The following is a 23,710-nucleotide window of genomic DNA, read 5'->3' as shown; positions in this document are numbered from 1 at the left end:
CTTCTCATCTCTCTCTCTTTAAAAAAGAAAAAAAGAATTATAGAAATTACTTTGCTGGCATGCGAAATTCTGTGATATCAAACGGGATGATGTGACTGAAAGCTTTCTTTTGTGTAAAGAACCATTTGATGTTGATCATTATTACCACCTCCATTCTTGTAATTCATTCTATGGTCATTCATATTAATGAGTATGATGATTAGAAAGTAACATTTATGCAAACCATTTAAATGAATCAGCCAAGGTAACCAAAGACACTTTATGTTTGTGTTTCTTCTGGGAATGAATTTGAAAAAGAATGTTTTTACAGAAGTACTTTGCAAATGAAAAACCTTCGATGAAAATCATTCATCAATTCCACAAACTCTACTGAGTGAATGCTGGGTTTCAAGCACCATGATAGCAAGTTAGTAGCCACTAAAAGAAAACAAGTAAGGATACTTTCTGGGAGAGTATAGTCTGGCAGAGAGATATGCACCTGAAACGACAACAATAAGGGACATTGACAGGAGCCCTAAGTTAGGTACAGATATGAGATACGCAATAAGGTGCCATTGAATTGTGGCTAATTACAGACATTTATACACACAGTGGGCTAAATGCTATTCCTTGAAATATTTTGTCTTCGTAATTCATAAGAAATTATCTAAATCTATTAGTTCTTTCTCCCAATACCTGCTGCTTATGTATGACATTACAATAGTTTCAGCAATGCTTGAGAACCCCAAAATAGGCACTTTAATCTTTGCCATGCTCCTCAATACCACAAATCAGTGAAGACCCATTAGAATACACATACAATAATAGAGTGATGAAAAGAACAAAAAAATAAGTAGCTACCACGTGAAAAAGAATAGTAGCTTGACTGACTTCTTGAATGGATACGTCTAAAAACTTAACAGACTTCCTTGCTTTCCCCAACGTCATCAACTGTTGCGAGACATGTCATCCCCCCACCCCTCACAATGAAATTCGGGTATCACATTGACTTCAAATGTTGACTGACTTCAGCTTTTAATGGGAGCGGAGGGAACTCGGAGCTGAAAGTGAGGGGTGAATTTGGAGGCTTACAACAACACAAAATAATGAGAATGGCTCCTGAAGTTCCAACCTTTCTTCCTTTCTTTTTAAAGTCCTTTTTAATGCAAAGGTGGGTCATATGAATGGAAGCTCTACATTTTCTACTACATTGATGTTGGATGTAAAAGTCATGATCAATCACAGAGAACTTTCTCGCCATTATATTTTAGAATTATATTATATTATATTATATTATATTATATTATATTATATTATATTATATTATATTATATTATATTATATTATATTTAGAACATTATATTTTAGGCCCATGCAGGGTATCCCACTCCCAGGGGAAACCTCATTTAGAGAGGCATGTATACTGCTCACAAAAATTAGGGGATATTGCAAAATGAATATGAAGCTATAAAATATCCCCCAATTTTTGTGAGCAGTATACTTCAAGGAATAATCAGAATGGCAGCAATTTCTCTCAGATACTTTTATTTCCTTGGATATGAAGGCATCCCAGGCACGTGAAATTATGCTTGCTCTGCTGTGATGAGCGTATTAGCTTGGCTAAGGCAGCAACATTTTATTCACTCATTTAGTTTTCTTCAGATACCCAGGCTGTGCCTGTGTTACATTTTGTCTCAAGTCAAGTAAGGTGAAAATGACAATATCTTCTTAGGGGTTCAGATTGTCATTGTGCAGAGGGAGTTAAAGCCTAGTTCTTAGAGATCATTCAGGTGCATTTTCGTATGATGCTAAATAGAACAAGAGTCTATAGGGAATTTTGGGTTGTATTTCCTATCCTAGGCTTGGCTTTTTGTTCATCAATTTTAGGCTCTTGAACCTATGCAATTAAGGAGGGATTGAGCAAAAAAGGACCCCTTTGCCCCCCAAAAAAGAAAGAAAAAGAAAAAAAATCCTCATGAACATGGACAACAGTGTGGTGATTGTTGGGGTGGGGGAGGTGGAGGAGGGTTAGGGAGGATAAACAGTGACAGAGACTTGACTTAGGAGGGTGAACACACAATATGGTGTACAGAAGATGTGTTGTAGAATGAAGCGCCTGAAACCTGTATGATTTTGTTATCTAGCTGTAGGGTCAGTGCTGGACATGTCTCTTCCCCTCCTCCCTCCCCAGTTCCTGGCCCTGTGGTCATGGTTCCTGGCAGCAAGGTATGGAAGAGAGAGCAATAAACCAGCAGACAAGGTTTTACAAAGGACAATAACTGAGCCCCCAGATATTATCAATGAGAAACAGCACAGGCTGGCATGTACACTTCCCTCCTACCCCCTGCATGCCTACTGGCCTGCCCATAGACAAAGAGTTTCACTTAAGCAATTTCCCAGGGCTTAGCTATAAAAACTGTACCTCTGCCCCTCCGTGGGTCAGGGAGCTTTCACCAACCAGCCGCCATCGGTGCTGCTCCTGTATGTAAATAATAAAGGCTATGTCTGGTTCCTCTGGTGCTACTTGTGGTTTCTTTGAGATCCCACAACAACACCAGACTGATTTATCAGGTCTGGACCTGCTGAGTTACACCAATATCAACCCAGTAAATTCCATTAAAAAATTAAAAGAAATGAAGTTAGCCATAAGCAAATTTAGAACACCAATATCAAAAAGAGAGGACTCTTGCCTGACCTGTGGTGGCGCAGTGGATAAAGCGTCGACCTGGAAATACTGAGGTCGCCGGTTCGAAACCCTGGGCTTGCCTGGTCAAGGCACATATGGGAGTTGATGCTTCCAGCTCCTCCCCCCTGTCTCTCCCTCCTCTCTCTCTCTGTCTGTCTCTCTCCCTCTCTCTCTCCTATCTAAAATGAATAAATAAAATAAAAAATTTAAAAAGAGAGGACTCTTACTTCATCATTGATAGTCACAAGTTGACTTTGCCCAAAAATCTCTGGAGGTCTTACACAGATCAGAGGAAAACAAAACCTGTTTCTCCCAGAGACAAATTTTGCATGACTCTCTTTTAATTCTGACAACAAAACGAAACTCAATTTTCTTTTTATCTCAAACCATTAAATTGTACCACTGGAATTTCATATTGTCTGAAGTATATACAATTTTGATAATGTCCTGAAAGTTACCATTGTTTCTCTCTTTCATTTCTGTAATTTCTACCTTAATTCTTTCATTTTCTACATACAGTAGATTTAAACTTCGTGTCTGAGGGTTGTTTTGCTTTGGGTTTTGTTTTTGTTTTTTTGTATTTTTTCTGAAGTTGGAAACGGGGAGGCAGTCAGACAGACTTCCGCATGCGCCTGACCGGGATCCACACGGCACACCCACCAGGGGGTGATGCTCTGCCCATCTGGGATGTCGCTCTGTCGCAACCAGAGCAATTCTAGCGCCTGAGACAGAGGCCACAGAGCCATCCTCAGCGCCCGGGGCCATCTTTGCTCCAATGGAGCCTCGGCTGCGGGAGGGGAAGAGAGAGACAGAGAGGAAGGAAAGGGGGAGGGGTGGAGAAGCAGATGGGTGCTTCTCCTATGTGCCCTGGCCGGGAATCGAACCTGGGACTCCTGCACACCAGGCCGATGCTCTACCACTGAGCAAACCAGCCAGGGCCACTTTGCTTTGTTTTTAATGGGCCAGTAGATCTAGTTTGATCAGTTGCTAGATGTGAATGTTAATATGACAGTTAATATGAAGGTGGTATGGAATAGCAGGTACATCCAAATAAGAACATTCTTAGGGTGCAAGCATAAGTACAAATTTCTTTATACTTAATAGAATCACTGCTAGTTAATTTTAACTAGAAGTTTCTGTAAATGAAATAATAGTTTGACTGCATCAGAACTATTTATTAAATTGAATATTTTCCTAAGATAGAGGGCCAAATTCCCATATTTACTTCAATGAAATTTACAAGATTTGTGATTTCAAGATGATAAAGGAAAAAAAAACAACAACAAAAAGTATTTCCCACACCCCCTTTTCAAAAAATCATCCAAATCCAAAAGGGAGAATGTTAAACAAAAACAGCCTGTCTTTGGTGAAACGAGGAGATATTTGTAAATCCCGAAGACATTATATAAGGATGGAAAGTATACTTAGAGACTGATCATTTCAGGCGGGAAAAAAAAGGCTAAAATACAATGCTTATTGTGATGAGAAATGTATACTGGACACTCCAGGAGAAAATTGGGACTTGGAGGTACCAGGTACTCCTGAAAACTTGCTTTGTAGATGGAGTTGGGGCTAAAAATAGGAACATTGCTTATAAAATTCCCTCCTAGGACCCAGGTTGTCAAGTGACTTTTCTCTCCTCAGCAGAACCGATCCAGAGAGACGTCAGACCCAGCAGGAGAGGCTGAGCTGCTGGGCAGGAATGAAGTGGAAATCTGGATTCTGATAACAGGGACACCCCGCACAAATTGTAATTTATGGAGACCGGGCGCTTTCCTCTAAACAGTGAAATAGGTTAGTATAGTGAGAGAAAGGTATTCGTGTGGATACTTCATTAGAAAGTTGCTTTGCTGCACTAGAAGAAATACTCAGGGTTCTTTGTGTACAGCTGACCCCATGGTTGTTATGGTAACTAATTTGCATTGAATGACAAGGCAGTAAGCACAGGATAGCTTTGGGCAAATGCACTGATGTGTTGTTTTGTTTCAAAGAAATCATCAACTTTTTAAGGTGAATAAATATATTTCTTCCTAGAAAATAAATGCAAAATACACAAATATAATCAACTTTCAGTACAAATTTTTGTTTTAGCATGCTGAGCCCGAAAGCTTCCCAGAAGGGACTATTTGGTGAAACTTGGGTCAAGTAAAAATAAAATGTTCCTAATTTATCAAACTCAATTTTTACCACTGTTTAACATCCAGGGACTTTTAATGGGACTGTTTGTCTCATCTACTCTGCAAACATTTACTGACCGTTTACTTTATATCAGGCACAGCAAATGCACATTCAGAAAAAAATTAAGGCCAAAGGGAAAAAGAGAGAATTCTTTTGTGCAAGAATGAGACTACAGCAACAGATGTCAGATAAAGCTGCTTAAAATTTTCTGATTTTAACCAACTTGTCACGTTCCCTCAGTACTGTTGTGGGATCCTCCGCTATTGTCTTCTGGAGAGAATGATTTCACATGAGATGCAAAGGTAGCAAAGAGGAGGTACACTTGGGAAATTTCCAAGCGGGTGACTAAGGCCTATCAGAGCACCCCTCTTGGTTACATAGATTTTTATCATTAACCAGATGTTTGCTCTGCCTCCTGGCTTCTCCTCCCCGTCCGCATGCGCACATCTCTGCCGTCCGCATGCGCACATCTCTGCCGGTAGTGGGTCGCTGCATGCCCACACTGCTCATGGTTAGATATCATGCGCAAGCTGTGTTCTATCATTTTACCCTTTCATGTCCAAGTGCCAGTGGAAGCTAATGTATCGGTGGACACTCTTTTGTCAGTCTCTTTGCGCATGCTCCCTACTGGTGTGTAACTTCCCTAGGCCCTATGAGAGGCGGCTGATATTTATGTTTCAGGTTGATATTTCCTTTCCCTCTCTGTTTCCTTGCCTAGCTCGTGTTTGATTAGCTCCCTACTCTAACAAAATCATTGTTAAAAATTTCATACTGATGTTTTGCATGTTACTGACTAGAGTTTATTATTAATTTATTTGAAATGCTTGACGTGCTCAATGTGTAATGAGATTGCAAGGGACCGTACCAGCCAGATGATATTTTTTGGTTTGTTATTACTTTATCAAAAAAACCCTTTTTTTTTTTTGTATTTTTCTGAAGTGAGAAGTGGGAGGCAGAGAGACAGACTTCTGCATGTGCCTGCCTGGGATCCATCCAGCATGCCCGCTAGGGGGCGATGCTCTGCCCATCTGGGCTGTTGCCCCATTTGCAATAAGAGCCATTATAGCATCTGAGGCGGAAGCCATGGAACCATCCTCAGCACCCTGGCCAACTTTGCTCCAGTGGAGCCTTGGGTGCAGGAGGGGAAGAGAGAGAGACAGAGATAAAAAAAAAAAAAAAAAAAAAAAAAAGAAGGGGAAGGATGGAGAAGCAGATGGGCACTTCTCCTGTGTGCCCTGACTGGGAATCAAACCTGGGACTTCCACACACTGGCCGACGCTCTACCACTGAGCAAACCAGCCAAGGCAAAGAAACATCATCTTTGCTCTTTTGTGTAAACTTCTGTGTTTCCGCAACCAGGAGGATAATAAAAAAGGATTATGGTCCAGACGTAATTTGACTCTAAGAGCATGCCTCTTAAAGAAATACATAAGTTGCTGCTCTGGAGAATCTTAATGGTGTGATGAGTCCTTAAACATTTTCTTCAGTTTCTTCTCTGACCTTTTCAGATTGTGATGAATTCTGATAGTTTATATTTTTTTATAAGGAGACATTTCCATCCTGAGAAAAATAAGCTAGAAAGAAGATAATTGATTTGAAGAGCAAATCTTTCATCAAAACCTGGGAATGCATTGTGGCAAGGATAACTCAGAAAAACTGACATGCCACAGGAAAGAGGTTAGATCACAGCTTCCAAATGCAAAACAAATGTCAAAACTTGCTGAGCCAAAATGTTAGGTTGTCAAAAGAACGGTTTTGCTCTATGTCTTTGAAACCAGGGGGGAAGCAAATGCATCAGCAATTACTGGCTGATAAACATCATCTTAACCTGTTAATTATAAGCCACAGAGAGGAGAGAGTTTCAGCAATTAATAGCTAGGGAATTTATCATAATTTTGTAGTGGGCATTGAGGATCTTGGCTGTGGGTGAATCAAAGTATTTTCAGCTCCAGTGTGCTCTAAAAATGCCTACCACATGACAGTTAATAAGTCAGGCCAACCTCCTCTCCTTTCCTCCCACCTCCACACACACGGAAACAGACATTGTGAACTGAGCATGCGTGGATACAAAGGAAACTTGAATCTTTTTTCTATGTCAGTCGTCCTCCTGGAGTGGGGTCCTCAGACCAGCAGCGCAATATCATCTGGAACAAATAGGAAGTTCTCAGAATTACCTAGAAACGCAGAGTGGGGTCCTCAGACCAGCAGCGCAATATCATCTGGAACAAACAGGAAGTTCTCAGAATGACCTAGAAATGCAGGTTATTTTGACCCAGAATATCTGGGGTTAGGGCCCAGCAATCACCTCCAGGTTGGAAATGACCACCTACGGAACATGAGAATGGACAAAAATAGAAAGCGTGAACGCAATTCAGCATTTCCAATGGAGGCTCTGTCTGGGCCAGTGATTTTTGCAGCTCTCAGAACACTTATACATTCATGGCCTGAATAATGCATAACTTACCCATAATTGTTTATGGCAATTGGATAATTGACAGTTACCATTTTAGTAATTTTTATAGCATTTATAGACTATTTTTTTTTGCCATTTATAGACTCTTAGACATGAACAGTATGAACGTGCTTATGAAGCAGTTAGCCTCTTCCATTTGTACAGGTGTTTTTATTCCTTTGCTCTGGATATATTTTTTTTCTTTAAGTGAAAAGAGGAGAGATAGTGAGACAGACTCCTGCATCTGCCCCTGTTGTAGAAAACAACATCCAAATGGAGGATAATAGATGCCCAGACAACTTAATAGAGGAAGAAGAATTTATTAGTAGCTGGCGGAGCGTGTGAGACTAGTTGCACCAAAGCACAGGCTCCATGAAGTTAGATTTCTTACATCTTATATGTGTTTTAGTGTCCATGCAAGGGGGCGCGTGATTCCTTTGTCTGAGGTCCCACATGCACCTCATGACTCAAGGTGGGGTGGGGGGATTTCAGTGGGGCAGCGAGGGGGGAGGGGATTTTGGACCCCTGAACCTGTCTACAGATCCTGTTTTTCTTGTGAGTATTGTAAGAGTCTTCAGAAGATCAGTTAGAGATCTATAGGATGTGGATAATCTTTAACTGGCCGAGTCAGTCATTCCTGCAAGTCCTTTCTCCTGCATTCTTCTGGTTTCTCCCCTCTCACCCCGACCAGGATCCACTCAGAAACCCCCATCTGGGGCCAATGCTGGAATCAACTAAACTGTCCTTAGTGCCTGTGGCTGATGCTTGAACCAATTAAACCACTGGCTGCAGGAGGAGAAGTTGGAAAGAAAGGGGTGAGAGAGGGGGAGAGAAGCAGATGGTCACTTCTCATGTGTGTCCTGACTGGGGATCGATCCTGGGACATCCTCACGCTGGTCTGACACTCTATCCACTGAGCCAACTGGCCAGGGCCTTGAACATCTTGAATACTTGCTTTACCTAGACTTTCATCCAAATAAGGAAAACTGCCTTGTCTTCCATCTTTGGTATTGAATCTACAATGGAATTTGGTTCTAAAGTCACCTTATAAGTCTTTAAATTCATTCTATAAGTTGAAAAATCAGAAGTAAAACTTATTTTAAAATATCCTTTATGAAGGCACAGCAGTGGAGGTCAGGGGTCCGTCTCAAGTATGCCCACCATAGCCAGTGTTTCCTCCAACGTTGGGAATTGTTTTTTCTTTCTTTGGACGTTGGTTGATGCATTTGGCTGGAGGTCATATTGTATGAAAAACACATCCATTACAAACAATATAATGCAGCAAGATGTTTAAACCATGAATTTGGAGAAATCAATGCTAACAAAGAGACTAGGCTATTAGGTTAGCGTCTCCCATCCTGTTGGTTTCAGGGAATGTATTTATTGATTAGCCTAGTGGGAAGAACTTCCAACACAATTCAAATTACGATTTTTCTCTTTTTCTTTCCCATTTTAAACTGAGCCTGTGCAGTTTAATTCAAATAAGTGAACTGCCCATATGATGTATTATGTTGGCCATATTATTTGACTACATGCTATAGTATAATAAAATCTCTTATTAAAAATAGATTTTTAAAAACGTTAAAACCTGAGATTTAAGGAAACTGGTGTTACTCACGATTTGAGCAACAGCACTAGGTCCATGATTCAGGACAATGCAAGTCCTCAGTTTTCTTTCTTTTATTTAGAAATTTAATTTAATTTCTTTTATTTAGAAATTAAATTTCTAAATAACATTGATCAATAAGAGTGCATAGATTTCAGGTAAACATTTCTATAGCATTTGAACTGTTGATTGCATTGTGTGTCCATCAACCAAAATTAAACCATTTTCTGTCACCATCTATTTGTCATTATTTACTCCCTTCCCTCCACTCCCCTCCCCCTGGTAACCACTTCACTTTTATCTATGTCCATGAGTCTCAGTTTTTTATTCCACCTATGAGTGAAATCATATAGTTCTTAATTTTTTCTAAATTACTTATTTCACTTAGTATAATTAATATTCTCAAGGTCCATCCATGTTGTTGTAAATGGCAATATGTCATCGTTTCTTATGGCTGAGTAGTATTCCATTGTATGTATGTACCACACCTTCTTTATCCAGTCCTCTATCAAGGGACATTTTTATTGTTTCCATGTCGTGACCACTGCGAATAATGCTGCGATGAACACAGGGTGCATGTGTCTTTGTGTATCACTGTTTTTGTATTTTTGGGGTAGATACCCAGTAGAGGGATTTATGTTCCTTTTCAAATGGATTTTGAGAACTGGTTTGGAGGTTTTTGGTGTGTGTGTGTGTGTGTGTGTGTGTGTGTGTGTGTGTGTGTGTAAAAAGCCTTTCTCTTTTTTTTTCTTTTTTTTTTTTTTTTTGGTAATTTTCCTAAGTGAGAAGTGGGGGAGAAGCAGACAGACAGACTCCCACAAGCGCCCAACCAGGATCCACCTGGCATCTCACCAGGAGGCAATGCTCACCCCTCTGAGGCATTGCTCTGGTGTAATCGAAGCCATTCTAGCACCTGAGCCAGAGGCCATAGAGCTATCCTTAGTGCCTGGGCCAACTTTCCTCCAATGGAGCCTTGGCTGTGGGAGGGGAAGTGAGAGACAGAGAGAAAGGAGAGGGGGAAGGGTAGAGAAGCAGATGAGCACTTCTCCTGTGTACCCTGGCCAGGAATCGAACCTGGGACTTCCACACGCCAGGCTGATGCTCTACTGCTGAGCCAACCGGCCAGGGACTCTCTTTTTTATTTAATTTATTGGGGTAGTGCCAGTCAACGAAATACAGGTTTCAGGTGCACAATTCCACAATACATCTAATTGCAGAACTTTTATCCACCTCTCTCCTGCCTCCAATATACCAAGTGTTTTTGAGTTTGGCTAATTTCAGTTGATTCATCATGTCTTGTTCCCTTTTTATGAAATGAAAAAATAATCTCTAAAGCAGTTTTAGGTTGTAGTGCTCACCCAACAGACAAATATTTAGTGGAGACTTGCTGTTGGAGCCAGTAAAAATAAGTGAGCTTCGATTATATAAAGAGCTCTAAACAAGGCAGCTTTGTTTTTTAAATGATGGGAGGCATGAGGGGGTAAGGTTTGTCAGGGAGGGAAAAGGTCACAGCATAAAATGGGCATAATCATTTATACCCTGAAAGTACCTTTAAAATTAAGATGGTGAACTGGTCATAAACATGTGGAAAGAAGACTTGAGACGATCTCAAACTGAATATTGAACAATGTCCTTTAATATTAATACTATAGACCAATATCACTAACACGTAATTGACAACAGGACAATAAGATCTGAAGAGTTTTCCCAACAGTAGTAGGCATTCCATAAAAGCTCCTTCTTCCAGGTTGTAACATCCAGCTCTGTACATAATGAGAACAGAAAAAGAAAGAAAAATACATTTCCAAGTTGCAAAGTCATTAGAATACCATTTGCTAAACTACATTATATAAATTATTAACCTTAGGGCACAACTTTCAGCTTTTTCCACATAGAATACTGGATGTTGGATTTTTCCACTTCATTCACTTCAATTATATACATTTTTTTCTCCTGGTAAATTCACTGCCTTTTGACAACTTTATATATCACTTCATTATTAAACTAGCATGGAACATGCGGTGGGAAGACATTGTGTTCTAGATCATTTGTTAATTTCTATGGTGCAGGTTAGTAAATTTCAGTCCTCTTAGCTTGAGGAATCTTCTTGGTTCTTAGTGTTACATAGGCACTTTAATAAAAATATTAAACCTGTTAGGTTTCCAAAAAGCGAGTGTGTCAGAAGATAATATGCTGTCCAAAAGTACCTTAAATCATCCATCAGCTTGGCTTTTAAAATATGCTATACCTTTAACCACCAGGATGTTTTATGATTTAAGAAAACAACTTAATATTTAAAATGTTATTTTACATTGAGAAGTTGCATCTTGTGTGATATGCTACTTTTTACTGCAGTGTTTCAAATTTTAAGTGCTCAGGGGACTAAATTTTCTGTTTTACTTTATCATCTTGTGAGTCAAGTACATTTAATTGCTTTCCTGGAAGATAAAGGTTTACTCATTTCAACTTCACAAATAATTCATGAGGGCTCATGAATATGCATAGTCTATCTTATGTAGCATAATATTATTAATCAGTTTTTTTCCTTAGAGCAATAGATTACATAAAATGGGATTTACAATGAATAATGGATTATAAACAAAGAGATTTACAGAAAGTAACTTTTTATCTTTCTTGGTTCTTTTAGAAAATACATTCCAATTGTGAAAAGATAAGATCAATTCTCTAACATTGGTTATTATCTATATTATTATCCATCATTTTTCCAATTTTACATGTTGATTTGTGCATGTAATAGACTAAAGATATAAAATGGACAAATACGTGAGCCTAGAAGAAAATGAACACATTAAATACAGTCTTATTTACACGTATATTTGTCTTGTCTAAAATACTTTACTACCTTAAAAGCAAGTGCATACAGGCCCTGGCCGGTTTGCTCAGTGGTAGAGCGTCAGCCTGGTGTGCAGGAGTCCTGGGTTTGATTCCTGGCCAGGGCACACAGGAGAGGCGCCCATCTGCTTCTCCACCCCTCCCCCTATCCTTCCTCTCTATCTCTCTCTTCCCCTCCCGCAGCCAAGGCTCCATTGGAGCAAAGTTGGCCCGGGTGCTGAGGATGGCTCTGTGGCCTCTGCCTCAGGCGTTAGAATGGCTCTGGTTGCAACAGAGCGACGCCCCAGATGGGCAGAGCATCGCCCCCTGGTGGGCATACCGGGTGGATCCCAGTTGGCAGCATGCGGGAGTCTGTCTGACTGCCTCCCCGTTTCCAACTTCAGAAAAAAAAAAAAAAAAGCAAGTGCATACACTGTAAAGTTTACATATGCTAGTATTTCTAAAATGCATTTTTAGAACTCAAAATTTACCTGTACAGTTAAGAATTAAATCTATACTGACACCTGTAATTACACCATAAAACTCTGACTTAGGGGTAGAATTGGAGTAACTTTTACTAGAACATGTAATCTGGTTTTCCTCTTACCCTCATTGACTGACTGTTCACAGGTGAGCAGTAGTAGAAAATTCTTTTAGTTATCTTGCTTACCACTAATTAGTCTCAGATGCACCACCTTAAATGCACATATTAACATATAAACTTGTTTATAAATGTGCATGTTCAATAGCACCATGATAATATGTCGTGCTATATTATACTTAAATAATTGGGACAGATTAAAAAATATTTTAGTTAGCCCTGGCCAGTTGGCTCAGTGGTAGAGATCACCCCGGCATGTGGAAATCCCAGATTTGATTCCCAGTCAGGGCACACAGGAGAAGTGCCCATCTGCTTCTCCACCCCTCCCCCTCTCCCATCTCTCTTTTTCTTTCCCCCTCTTTGCAGCCATGACTCTATGGGTTCAAGCAAGTTGTCCCCAGGCACTGAGAATGGCTCCATGGCCTCATCTCAGGCACTAAAATAGCTCAGTTGCTGAGCAACAGAGCAGCAGCCCCAGATGGGCAGAGCATTGTCCAGTAGGGAGCTTGCCAGGTGGATCCCTCTCTGCCTCCCCCTCCTCTAACTTAATTTAAAAAATGTGTATATATATATATATATATATATGGAGTCTAATTTTCTGAGCTGATAATTGCACAAATTTTATTTCATTTATGTTGATGACCTTATCTGTTTCCTTCTTTGAAGAACACTGTACTGATATCTTCTGTTCTGTGGAAGGATAATGTAGTTGTGTTATTTATTTTAAAGCAATCCAATACTAGTTTGCTTTTTAAGAAAGTTGGCTGTCTAACTAATTGACCAAAGTAGAATTATGTGGCTTAAAAGAGCTATCTTGTGTCTGTTGTTTCAGCAATGAGGGAAATTCACTAAGGTCAACTCCTTGGCTCTTCTCATTTTACCAGGCAAAGGGAATTCTCCCGATACATAACCCCTTTCCCTGCAATGTTTCGTAAGAAGTTTGAAGCCAACTTGCTGCTGAGGATCTTATACGGCGAAAACTTTCAGGACTCCTTAGAGTGAGATAAATAGGAACATATAAGTTTTGTTTATATAGTTAGTGAAACAAGGACTTTTTGGAGATAAAAGCACCCACACAGGTTTTTCTCACTTTTCCCTTCTTCCCTTTCTTTCTTTCTTTCAATCTTTTGTAAATTTCTAAAAAAAAAAAACTGTCAGAGGACTACACATAAAATGTTATTGCTTAATAAAGGCCTTTAGATTTTTTTAAGGCATGGAATTTTTTTCTTTTTCTTCTGAACTTCACTGGATTCCTCCATGCTTTAAGATTCAAGTAATGATTAGGTGAGTAGCTACCATTTTTAGAAAACCGAATAGTAATGGCCTATCAGAGATTTAAAATTAAGTATGTATTAGAGTCTCTGGTGATTATGTTAAGAGTAGAGGCAAGCTCTGACAAATGTATTTAGAATATAACAAACTAACAAACAAACAAATCTAGGATAACAAATACTAAGGGAGTCAGTTTGGGAAAACAAGTATCACAATCACCATTGAAGTTGATGGGGGAAGAGTTAAAATTCTAGCTTGAGTCATCGTAGTTTTAGTTATAATTAATAGGATTAACGGATAATGCCAACAAAAGCTTTGGTCCGGGAACTGGGAAACCTGAATGGGCCTGTGGGACTTCAGGAAATCTGTAAGCAATCTACCATTGTGCCCCAGGATTCTGCATGCAACACCTTTGTACGCTAGGGACAGAACACCCCTGACTGTGATGCAGATAAAGAATTACTAACAAATCTCTGGAATGCAACCTGTATCTAATCAACTTTCCTTTGAATCCCCAAACTCCTTGCCTAGCTTTTCCTCCCTTATCAGAAAGGTTAGCTTGGGATGAGAAAGGGGTGATGGCCCTGGGAACTTAACCCTCATCTCCTCAGATTGCTGGTCATCTGAATAAAGGGCCCATAAAGATTCTGGTTTCAAACTAAGAAATGCACAAAAAATGGAAATGAATTCTGATATGTAAAGAGAACAACCATATTATTAAATGCATAGAATAAGTAGTATTTCAGAACTAGAAAGGAATTCAAGGGTTATTTGATCCTTAATTCTGTTCCTTGAAATACAAGTTCTACAGGGCTTTGGTGTTTGGTATTCAATTTTAAAAAAATGCCGTATTAAGAAAAAGCTAAGCAGAGAGAAAGAGAGAGAGAGAGAGAGAGAGAGAGAGAGAGAGAATGTGTGTATGTGTGTGTATTTAACTTCAGGACTCCCTAGCATATGTGATCTGCTTACAGGTACTGTGGATTAGCAGAGTAAATACATTAGTTGAGGATGATCAAATCATTTATAAAACATCTCATAGGTCTTTTTAGATTCGTTTCCCATAGAACACAATTTTTGTTAATCAAGTCTAAATTCTCTCTCTCTCTCTCTCTCTCTCTCTCTCTTTTAGCTTTTTTCACTCTCTAATTCTATTTTTTCCTTCCTAACTTTCTAGATAATATGATTGGTGTTTGTAAATAATAAAAACAGCTTGACCAAGATAATCTACTGTTCCCCTCTGTCTGACCAAACTCTAGACAAATTTCTTTCAGATTATAGGTCCCAGATTTTCTTCTTCTTAATGCATTTAGTTTAGAAAATTTGTAACTGTAAATTTTTTCTCTGCCCCTTTGAGATGTAAATCTTCTAACAGCCTCTAGACTGTTTCCCAGCTCAGGAATGTCTCTGAGGACTTGGAGACCACCCTTTGAAAATTAATCAAGAAAGTACTTCTATTCCTAGTCTCAGTGAGAGGGTAGAGACGTAATTTGGACAAGAGCCAGTTAGCAGATACAGATGGTCTTATCACATTGACTAACATCCCTCACTCTGTCCTCCCTGACTTTTCCCACCAACTCAGCGTGGTGCTGAAGAACTCTTCTGCTCTTCGTTTCAGTGGAGTTGAGTTCACTCTCTCTTCCCCTGTTGCAATAACTTTGACAATTACTACCTAAAAGTAGTCTTACCTAAAAGTCTTCCTTGCTTGTTTAACTTGCCCAACGAAAATTTTCTTTGAAAACCCTTAGATCACACAAAAACATACACAGCTGTGACTAGATGTTAGTATTCCTAAATACCAATCACATGCTTATTAAATGGGTTTATATCAGTATATATATGGTACATCCATTTGCTAGGAAAGAAACTTTCAAGATAACAATGGTTTGCCGTACCTTTGGTTTGAGAATATATACTGTACTCATTAATTTCCTGCGGTGGCCCTGGCTGGTTAGCTCAGTGGTAGAGTGTCGGCCTGGCATGTGGAAGTCCTGGGTTTGATTCTCAGTCAAGCCACACAGGAGAAGTAACCATCTGCTTCTCTACCCCTCCCCCCTTCTCTCTCTCTTTGTCCCTCTTACTCTCTCTTAGCTTCCTGCAGCCATGGCTTGGTTGGATCAAGTTGGCCGTGGGTGCTAAGAATGGCTCCATGGTCTCACCTCAGGTGCTAAAATAGGTTGGTTGCCAAGCAACAGAGCAACAGTCTCAGATGGGCAAAGCATCCCCAATAGGTGGATCCTGGTCAGGGCACATGTGGGAGTCTATCTCTCTGCCTCCCTACTTCTCACTTAGAAGAGAAAAAAATTTCCTGTGGCAATTACCTGAGACAGAGGATACCGGATGGGGGGCAGTGTATATAGCAGTATATATCCAGATGCTTAATTCACATAATTACATTCTTCAGTACTATTTTTAAAACACAGTTTTAGAGAGGTTCTCTCATGCCTTCCTAGGAGAGGAAGCTTTGTTTCAGTTTTGTTTCCATCTGGTCTGTTAAAACACAGAAGCAATTTTAAAGTAATTCTCCAATTAAAATTGGAAACAAACCTTGAAGGCACACACTCATACATTAGATTTCAGTAAGTGGGTTTCTCTAGTTTAACAAGCAACTTCAAGTTTTCTGCCGCAATTTCCTTTTTATGACCTAATTTGTGTTGGGCTATCAACTCAGATGTATTTATTTCCCCTAAATCAGTTTAAATATATGCCTCGTTGGAGCATGCTAGAAACTTTCACACAAAGACTTTGGGTTTCTTGACTGTATTATTTTATAACTTCTGAAAGCAAAACAAAACAAAACAAAATAACTAAGGATGAATCACAAGGTGCTTATGAGAAGTCATAGAGCAACTTGGAGAGATGCTTTAAATTAATAAATTTTATTGTTTTACTTGAATTAATATTATTATGCTCTCATAACTGTGTTGATATTTCACCCTTGATTTTAAACACTAAATTTGAGGACTTTTTTAATTGGCCATTCCTAGCAGAGAAAGTAGAAATTGGATTTCTCAGGCCCTGGCCAGTTGGCTCAGCTATAGAGTGTCAGCCTGGTGGTTTGATTCCTGGTCAAGGCACATAGGAGAAGTGATGATATGCTTCTCCATCCCTCTCTCACTTCTCTCTCTCTCTCTCTTCCCTTCCTGCAGCCATAGCTCAGTTGGTTCAAGCACATCGGCCTCCGGTGCAGAGGATGGCTCTGTAGAACCTCCACCTCAGGTGCTAAAAATAGCTCGGTGGTGAGAATGGCCCTAGATGGGCAGAGCAACAGACCCACACCAGGTGGATCCCAGTCAGGTTGCTGGCGGGAGTTTCTGTCTCTCTATCTCCCCTCCTCTCACTTGGAAAAGAAGAAGAAGAAAAAAAAGAAATTGATTTCTCTCTTTTATAACACACTAAAGATCTAATTGCTGTGTATGTATCATCTGAAATTTATCGTATTATTATACTTACTAAATTATGGTTTACGTGATACTCTATGTTTAGTGGAACATTGAAGAATTCAATGTCTATAAGATGGGGGACACTACTTTATTTCCATTTCGCAACTGAAGAAACTGAGTCTTCATAGAGTTGAATTTCCCAGAATTGGACCATCAGCGGCATTATTGGGTGGCCTCCCTCCAACTGAGTTCTTGCCGTGTTGAACCACCTCCGTGGGGAGCTCTATGGCAATTGAACAATACACTTCTAGAAATTATTGAAAATTGCTAGGACCCTTCTTTAAACTGTAGGACTGGGAGAAGTAACAGACCAGTTTACCTCACCTTCATTGCTTTGTCTGCTATACCTATACTGATTTGTTTATCTGCTCATTTAATAAGACTTTGCTAACAAACTCATTTTTGTATGTAAATAAAATAGTACTGTAATGCATGAGGAAAAATCAGAGGGAAATGGAACACTTTTAATGTGTGAGTAGAAGTATAGATCTACACTAAACTTCCCTCTTCCTCCCAACTCCGGGAATCGTGTGCAAGTCAGCTCCCGAGACGCTGCTGTATGCAGTGAGATTAGGCAGATGGCAGAATGTGTCAAAGGTAGCAGAAGGTGTGTGTTTTCTGGGTCAAGTTCATTTCTGCCTGACTAGTTCAGCTCTTCCCTTGCCCTGTACCCCCAATCAACTGTGTCCACTTACTGGCTGCAAACCTGCTCACAAGAATTGTGAAAAGATATGAAAACCAACCATCTGCATCCAACCAAATAATGAACCAGTATCTGCTCTGGCAGGATAACTGGAGTTCGTGAGGGTCTTTACAAAACGCCCTGCCTGAAATTGTCAGTGAGCATATTAATAGCCCGAAGTTAATTATCTCTGGAGACAGGCATGTACTAGTTGATGTCTAACAAAACCTTTGCATTCTTATTTTTAAAAATTATTTGAAACCTTGGAGTTTTGAAAAGTAACCTGTATTATCAACTTTTCTCAGTCTTAGAAATTGATTTTATGTGACTGCCACTGGCTATCAAGAAACATGATTTTTGACTGAAATGGGGAGAGTTCCTGCTTGTGCCTACATTCTGTTGAGCATTCAATATATTTTACGTTAATATCTTCTCAAGCCTGAGAGTTGCCAGGTATGATCCCATTCTAAGTAGGGAAAGGTGAAAATCTGAGATGTTAAGTAACTTCCTAGGGCTCAACATCTTATATTTGGGTTTGCCAATTTCCAAGTAAATATTTCTATTACACCATTTTGCAGATTCTTGCTTAGTGGTTTATGAATTCTTTTTTACATGAACAGAGACAGTTCTTTCTGGATATTTTCAACCAAAGTCATTTACAACCACATCAAAATCACAGCCAATGAAATCGATCATTTCCCCGCCCCATGCTTCAATATGAGGTTGTACCCAAACTCTGCATTCTACTTCCCTCATTGAAGAGAACCTCACAGATATTCTGTCAACAGGTGTCATTCTGATGTATTCCTTTTAATTGCTGCATAGTAGGTCATGGTATGGACATACCGCTAGTTCTTCAGCCTTTCCCACTATGACAAATACTCTAATAAAGTATGTGTGCGTTTATATTTGAATACTACCTGTGTTTTTATTTCTGTAGATATATTCCTAGAGGAGATTGGTAGCTCAAATGGTACATGGATTTCTAATTTTAATAGACATTACCCAATTGCTTTCCAGAAAGGCTGAAAAACAATTCCAGTTGTGTTTCCTCCATGAGGGCATTCTTGTCAGCATCTCCACCAACAATATATTTGGGTCACTGCTCTTCTTAGGAGTATTCCTGTTTAATAGCAGTCAAGAGATGTCTTGATGTTACTTAATTTGCATGTGTGACAATCAGCGAGTTTGAAAATCTATGTCTTAACCTGGGGATTTGCTTGTGATATATTTGTTTTTCATGTCTCTTGTCCATTTTAATTGGGCTGTTTTTCTGTTTCTTGTCAATACTTAGGAGCTTTTATATTTTGTTAAGGAAAATGCTTGAATGTCAAAAGTTTATTTTGTTAAACACATATGCATGAAGGCAGCTTACTAATTTACTCAGTGTAAATCTTTGGGAAATAATTTGTATGCAGAACAAGAAGAAATAACTGAGTTCTTAACCAAATTATAGGATTGTCTGTAATTAATTAAATGTTGTCTTAACCTAATTGACCGTGGGGCTTGTACTCAGATTCCAAAAACATCTTACATTCACAGTGTTCTGTGATTTGTTGTTTAGGAGTTAATAATCCAAACGTAAAGTATGGATTATTTTATTTTTTGCAAATTCTCAATTTTATAGAGATGAAAACCTTTTGTGTTGAATATTTTATAATTTTCTTTCCAATGCATTGTTTGTCTATTGCCTTGGTTTTTACAGCCTTTGCCCTGCAAGCATTTAAAATATTTTATAGACAAAAATGGTATCTCTTATTGGTAGGTTCTAGTTTTCTATCTTGACTAAGAAAGTTTCCTTTACTTCATCAAGGTCTGGAATGTGTCTCTCAGATTTTTCTTTAACATTTAAATATTTTCTTATGTGTAATTAAATTTTTCATATCACCTAATGTTAATAGTACAATTTTACTTTTGTTTTCAGCTAAATAAGATTGACACAATTTTATCAATCATTTTCATTAAACTGAAATATCAATAATAATTAATGTATAGGAAAATCTCATATATACTTGTGCCCGTTTCTTTCTTTTACATCCTATTTTTTTCATCCATGCATCTATTTTTATGTCAAGGACATAATAATCCAATTCTAGAAAAATTTTCATACATCATATCTGTTAAGGCAAGTTCCTCTTTACTATTTTCACTGTTTTTCCTTTTTTCTTACTCTTGGATATCTCTTTTCTTCCATACAAACTTTATGATCCATTTATAAAATTCAACTTAAACGTTTGTGACCATTGCAATGGATATTGCATTAAATGTCTATTAATTTATAGAGAACAGTGGTTTATGATAGTAAATTCTCTGAAAAAGCATGAGATGTGCTTCCATTTGTTCAGATAAAATTTTATATCCTACAATGAGACTTTATTGTTTTTCTTATATAGTTCCTATTCCTTGTTACATTTGTTTCTAATTCTTTTATAGTTTTCAGTGTACAGTGAATGGAGTATGTTTCCTCTTCCCATTTTTAGATTTATATTCACTTTATTCTGATATATACATGTTTCTAGAATGGGTTTATGGATATAATGCATTTGTAGATACAATACAATTTCTCCTTTGTGAAACATATAAAAGGATTAAAGCAGAAACTAAAGTGTACTTTTGCTGTTAAAACTAGATAAGGCAGCTTTTAAGAGTATATCTTTATTTTCCCACTAAAGGACAAATCCCACAATTTTAGCTTTCCAATATAAGCGTGACAGTCTTTACGGTGTCTCTCCTACATATATGTTTTCTCTACACTCATATATAAAAGGTCTACAGGAAAGTTCTGTCCATTTCTATCACAACAAGTTTCAACACATAAGCACATGTTTATTTGGCGCATGTGTGCCTCTCTATTTTTATCACTTAATGTATACATACTGATGTAGCAAATTAACTAAAACAAAGTTGATTCACATTAGTCTTATGTGTGAAGTAATAGTGTACCCATGGCTACTGATAAAGTTCATTTACGCCACTGTAATTTTTACAAATTTCAACAAGGAAGAAATGCTACAGAAGCATGTCTGTCACATCCACCATATTCCCCGGACTTAGCACCCTCTGACTATCACTTGTTTTTGCCCTTACAAAATTTTTTGAAGGGCAAAAAATTCAAAACTGAAGAAGATATCAAACAAGCACTGGTTTAATTTTTCGCATCAAAAGATAAAACATTTTTCAAAAATGAGATCTACAAATTGCCCTCACGCTGGCAAGAAATCATTAATAATAATGGCAACTATATTTTTTAATAAAGTTTATTGGCGGTAAGAAAAATTTGTATTTTGTTTTTTCCAAAAACGGACAGAACTTTCCGGTAGAACTTATACATGCAGAAATACACATAAACAAATATCTACACTAACTATAGCCCTTAATCAAGACTTTTTAATGGTAGCCTCACTTAAAATTTTTATAATATAAAGCAGACTGCACATAAAATCCTTGAACATATACCTCTTATACTTTTCCAAGTATTTCTCAGGATTATTTCAAGACTGTCCGGATCAAAGGCAATGCGGGAATGTTAATAGCTATACGTATTGCTGAGTGTGAGGGAGAGACCCCTACTGCTCATACACAGCTGCTTCTTTTCTCCATTCTGAGCCCGGAGACAATGAGGCAATACTTCCCAGCCTTTTTGCATGTCCATGGAGTCACGTGATGCATTATGGCCAATGGACTGTGAGCAAATGGTTTGTGTCATTTCTGGTCAGTAAAATTCTTCTCCCTGACCCTTCAGTTTTGTTTTTCTGTGTCACAAAGACATTGCAGGAAAGGAGTGGAGATGGTGATTCCCTGATTTGCTTGAGTCACCATTTGACAGGAGAGGCAAATGTAGATTGTGCCATGGGAGGTTACATCACCTGCCTAAATTCACACAGCTTATAAACTGTCATGCTGTGTTTCAGCACCAAGCAGTCTTACCCCAGAACCCATCCTGTGAATGCCTACATTATCCAGTCTTGTGTTATGATTCATGTTTATCATAAGCTTTAGAAATAGTCTCACAAACTAAATTCTGACCACTATTTCCTAAGAGTTCTCATTCTCCATTCAAATCTGATAACTGGTATTACTAAATACTGAAATCTATTCAGACTGTTGGGGTAAAGTGAAAATTAATTGCTATTTCATTTACATTTTAAAATTTTTAGGTAAGACAATTTCTATTTCCTATATTGACAGTGGAAAGCACATATATTTTGCCTGTTCTCTAACCTCTTATTCTTATTTCATGACAGTTCATTATATAATAAGGAATAGTTACTTATTATTAGAATGTCCTGCCTAAAGTGTGAAAATTTTATCTAGTTTAGATTTATTTTTTATCTCTCTTCTTTTTCTCCTCCAGGAAAAGTCATCCATAAAATTTTACCTTTTCATCAGATTTTGTTTCATGTTTAGAAAACTCTGCCTTTCAATAAAATAAGACTATAAAATGTTCAGCTAATAGCCTTTCTCCACTTCAATATAAAACAGTATAACAGAATTGGATTTTATTTTTGTCCAAATGATTAATGATTTGTCTGGGAATTTTCTTTCCTTGATCATATCCATTTTTTTTTGTCAATTTCTTTAAAAAAATTTTTTGGTCTATTTCTGTTTCATCCGTTCATTTCTGCTCTGGCACCATACTTTGAAAAATTTAGTTTGAGATTAGACACAGAGAGGAGAAACCATTGTATTCTGACTTATTCTTCAAGTTTAAAAGCCAGAAAGTACACAGAAGACATTACAAACAAAGAAGTTTAAAAGTCTGAGACATGAGCTGTCGAGGGGATTTTCTGATCGCTGAGGTTAGCGTCCCTTCCCTGAAGCTGAACCAAGAGATGAAGATTTAGTACAGAAAGGATTAAAAGAGAATGGCCAAGCTGTTACCAATCCACTGGAATTATGTGCATTTTTTAGTTGAAGATTGTTCAATTGTTTCTTACCGACCCCGGTTCTCTGGGGAAGTTCTCCATTTTGTAATCTCTGTTTCTAAACATAGGAATCACATTTATTTTAAGTCTGTGTCTGAAAACGCTAAATTTTGAATTACCTATAAATCTGTTCCTATCATCCTATTTTTTCTCAGTTCTTTCTCATCATGGGTTTGAATGTCTTTGACTGAATGTACACTTCGTATACACAAAATTGTAAGAGCCCTCAATAAGCTTTTAGTTTCTGCTAGGAAATGAATGTGAACGCAAATAACCCAAATCCATGTAGGACTGTGATGTTTGGGGTGGGTTTTAGTCTTTCCTCTATTCTTTTTTTTTTTTTTTTTCATTTTTCCCCCTTTTAATTAGGGCAACATTCTTTAAGATTCCAAACTGAAATCCTGGCTGGTGTATCATGGTCCCTGTTCCCCAGCAAGCCACAGGCTCTGATTTTGATCTCTTCAGCATCACGAGACTGTCAAAGATCAATTCCTAGGTCTTCACTCTCTTCATTGCCACTTTCCCTTGGCTTGTCCCTACCCTCATTGCTTACTTCTAAGTCCTGAATATCGACAGGAAAAGCAGCTCAGACAGTCGGGCTCACTCCTCTCCACTTTCCTTCTCCTCGGAATGTTGGCTGCTCAAGTCTTCACTATTTTATTAGCCGTGAAATCCAATTTTTATCTGGATCCCACAAAATTGCCAAAAGTTGATCTTCTCTGCCTTGTCAGAGTCACTTTCTGATTGACTTTCCCCTCTCTTCAGACTCCAACAACCAGGAACTGGTGAATGTTTTAAGGTAAGAAGCCACAGAATGTCAAGGTGCCTCAACGAGTTTCCCCACCTGTCATTTCTCGGTTAGTGTTTTCGTGAACCCAGACTATCTTCTTGTTTTTGTAGATGGTGTGGTTACTGATATTTCTGACAAAATTTTCAGGAAACCTTACGAACCAGGTTTCTGTGTTTGGAAAGAATTGTTTGGAGGACTGCTAACTTCCTTTATATCAAGGGTGAAATTTGGAGATCTGGCCCCACGATTTTTATAGGTCAGGTCCAG

Source organism: Saccopteryx leptura, chromosome 2, assembly GCF_036850995.1.
Source record: "Saccopteryx leptura isolate mSacLep1 chromosome 2, mSacLep1_pri_phased_curated, whole genome shotgun sequence".
NCBI lineage: Eukaryota > Metazoa > Chordata > Mammalia > Chiroptera > Emballonuridae > Saccopteryx > Saccopteryx leptura.
The sequence above is the reverse complement of the archived record's forward strand: the minus strand, read 5'-3'. Positions refer to the sequence as shown.